Source organism: Bos indicus, chromosome 10, assembly GCF_029378745.1.
Source record: "Bos indicus isolate NIAB-ARS_2022 breed Sahiwal x Tharparkar chromosome 10, NIAB-ARS_B.indTharparkar_mat_pri_1.0, whole genome shotgun sequence".
NCBI classification, from domain to species: Eukaryota; Metazoa; Chordata; class Mammalia; order Artiodactyla; family Bovidae; genus Bos; species Bos indicus.
In genome coordinates this window covers 3,691,625-3,695,021 of record NC_091769.1, presented here as the reverse complement: position 1 = coordinate 3,695,021, position 3,397 = coordinate 3,691,625, and the positions used below count along the sequence as shown (strand labels likewise).

At 38.7% G+C, this 3,397-nt stretch overlaps 1 pseudogene; it reads right to left on the bottom strand.

Moving 5' to 3' along the window:
- Positions 1 to 1,553: 1,553 nt before the first annotated feature.
- LOC109564442 (small ribosomal subunit protein uS17m pseudogene) lies at positions 1,554 to 2,213 on the bottom strand (annotated as a pseudogene).
- Positions 2,214 to 3,397: the final 1,184 nt, after the last annotated feature.

Sequence of the window (3,397 nt, the reverse complement as noted above, 5' to 3'; positions counted from 1 at the left end):
TTTACTTCAAGAAAAATGGTGGACAGAATCTCCTGTATTGGCCCTTTGTAACGACGATATTGTTGACAATGTTTAGCTTGGATTCTGATGTAATCCTCACATCATATATTTTAAATGTGATGTGTTTTGTATGGAAAGATAGCAGTTTCTTTCTTCATTAAATTCTATGTTTACCTCTAGTAATAGTCATTTTTGTTCATATCCACTCCTTTCATCAATATACCATGGGTATTTAAAATTTTTTTTCAAGATTTTAAGTGGTACATATTCCTATGAATTGATAATTTGTTTCTCTTAAATCCAGTCTTTAAAATATTTTAAATATATTTGTAAATAAGTATATAAACTTGGATTGACTGGAGAAGTGGTGAATAAGACTGTACATAGAGACCAATTTATAAAGTTTAAAATTATTTTCATTAAATTTTTTAAAAAAATTAGGAAATGAACTATCTCTTAATGTTCTAAATAATTTAATTTGTTACTGAAGAACTTCTTTCTTCTTGGCTAAATTTTGAAAACTTATAACCATCAGCCAATGCAGTGTCTTGTTTTGATATTCTGCTCTTAAACACATTTTGTTATTGAATGAGATATTTTTGAAAGCTGGCTTCTCTTGTTTTCTTTTGACTGACTTTTAAGTTGCTTAATTGCAATATGTGTTTTGTCTCACAGTGATTCTCAATAGTATGGTCCCTGAAAAAAAAGAGATAATTTTTCTTTGCAAAGAGCCAAATTTTGAAAAGCTCATCTGGAAATTTTCAAATATACATGAAATACAAAAGAACAATGACTATCTTTTTGCCTGTCACTCAGTTTCATCATTTATCAAGATTCTGCCCCATTTGCCTTTTGTTTTCCTTTGCTGAAGTTTTTAAAAACAAATGTCACACACTGTGTTGTTTCACTTCTGCATACGTAAGTATCCTTCCCTGAAAAATATAGACCACAATCTTACCATAGTTATCATAACTTCTTGATAACTTCTGATAACTACTCTACTATCAAATGTCTCCAGTTCTCATTGAAGGTCATCTTACAGTTGGTCTGGTTGAGTCAGGACCCAAACAAGGTTCACATATTAATTTAGTTGATCTCTTTTTCTTAAATTTCTTTCAATTTGGTGTAGTCTTATTCCTCCTGCCTTTTTATTTTCTGCAGGTGATGTGTTGCAGAAACTGAGTTAGTCATTCCTTAGAATGTTTTCTTTCTTGGGTTTGTCTGTTGGCTTCCTTGTGGTGCTATTTAACTTGATTTTCTATTCCTCTCTTGCCAGTAAATGAGAGATGTCTATAGGCTTGATTTTATTCTGGTTCACTTGTTTCCTAAAAATACTTCATAGGCAGGGCTATGTGCTTTGTGTTGTGTCCCACCATGAAAGACACACAGTGTCTGGTTTTCTCACTTCTAAGGATGCTAAGATTGATCACTGGTTCAGGTGGTAACATTGGTCCCTCCATTGTAATTCTCCCCATCCTTCTATTTAATGTCTCTGTCCACTGGTGACTGTTGCAAGGGGTTGCACAAGGGTGCTTTTTTTTTTATGAAAAATTATAACAAAGACTTTACTTTTAGCGATTTCATAAATACCAGACAAGAAACTGGACGGTTTGTGAGGAAACTGAGAAAAATTTTTCCATAGAGTAAACTTATAAATTCCCTTTTGGCTCTGTTTTCCGATCCTCCTTCACTGTGTTGTGGAGAGACTGAGTTCTTCCAGGTTTTTGGCTAGCGGGGTGGTCTCCAGATCAACTGGGCTCTCCAGGTAAGTGGTTCCTGCACAGCGCTTTCCAGTCACTGGATCTACGACTTGTCCAACTTTGAAAACGATCTCAGCCAGTTCGTGCTTCACATGCTTTGTTCTTGGGACAGGGAGCGCCTTGAGAAGCACAATATCCCCAACGGTGCACTGCTGGAGAGCATCGTGGGCAAAGTAGGTTTTTTGCTTATTAAAATACTTTAATAAATAGGGATCCAGAACAAGTCTGGTCACTCTCACTTTAGCAGTTTTTTGTATTGCTGTCCCAATCACCTTACCCACGATCCATTTGGCATGGACAGATGAACGAACTACGGACATGATGTGGCTTTGGTCACCTCGCCTTGAGGGCTCCCACGCTGCGCGCTCCGGGACTGGCAAACAACCCACCTCAGAACTCCACAGTTTCGGCGTACGCCCGGCAGAGGGCTTACCGGAGCGTGATGGCGTCACGTCGTACGCAGGTCGCTCCGCCCCCAAGGGTGCTTTTCTAGTTCTATTTTTCCTTTCATATCAATTATCTTAAATTATTCAGTAAAGAATAACTTTTCTCTTGGTTACCCTAACATATAATTTCTTCTAGGAAATGTGGAATACATGTTTAATTTTTTAATTGAAAATATTTGCTCCTTTAGCCCCAGGTCCATTTGCTGCTATTTCCCTGTGGAACCCACAACTGGCCATTAGCCAAAGTAATCAATCTCCCTTTGTCTGTAGACCTGGCCAGTGAACACTTGATTAGTGCATAGTGTGGATTTCTGAGTTTAGTAGATTAAATCTAGCCCTCAGAAACCTTTCATAAAAGCTTTCTGAAATTATGCTCAGAATTATGCTCCAAGTCAGATTGCAAAACTGAAGGAGTTTGGAGATTGCTCAGCCAGTGATGGAAGGTTTGTTTTCGGGGTTTCTGGTGAACATGCTATGTGAAGGGTTGAAAGTCTGTGTCAGTGTCCCTTCGTAGTATTGACACATCTTGAAACCACAGATGTACTTATCATTTGACTGATATTCTCTCTCACTAGACTGTAATGTCAGAGGACCAACTGGGTGGGTTTGGCCACCCAATATAGGAAGATAGAACTTACCTGGTTTTAAGAGATAGAAGTTCAACTCAAACTACAGTTGGCCCTTGAACAAAATGAGGGTTAGGCAGTGCTGACCCTCCATGCAGTCAAAAATCCTGAAAAAATCTGCTTGTTAGTGGACAGGTGCGGTTCAACTTGCATTGGTAAAGGGTTGACTTAATGTGTGACACAAGGATGAATTGTTTGAAAGGTTATGGGGGTAGCTCACAGGGCTGAAGGACAAGTTATAGAATGTTCAGCTGCTCTAGGAATTTCAAGCACTTCAGTTGTACTTGAGTGTCTTCAACACTCTCTTTTCTTTTTGCCTGTAGTTGACAGCTTTATTCTCTCAAATACTTCCATGTGATGGTGGCCATGGCTATGAGTCACACCAGAAGCTGTGTCTTTCTAATATCAGGCTCTGATTGGTCCTTCAAGAAGCTGTGTCTTTCTAAAATCAGGCTCTGATTGGTCCCTCTGAGATGTGCTCATCTCCGGATCAATTACTGTTCCCAGGGGAAGTGGGTGCTTTGGTTGGCCTACTTGGGGTCAAGTGTCCTGCTCTGTATTCATG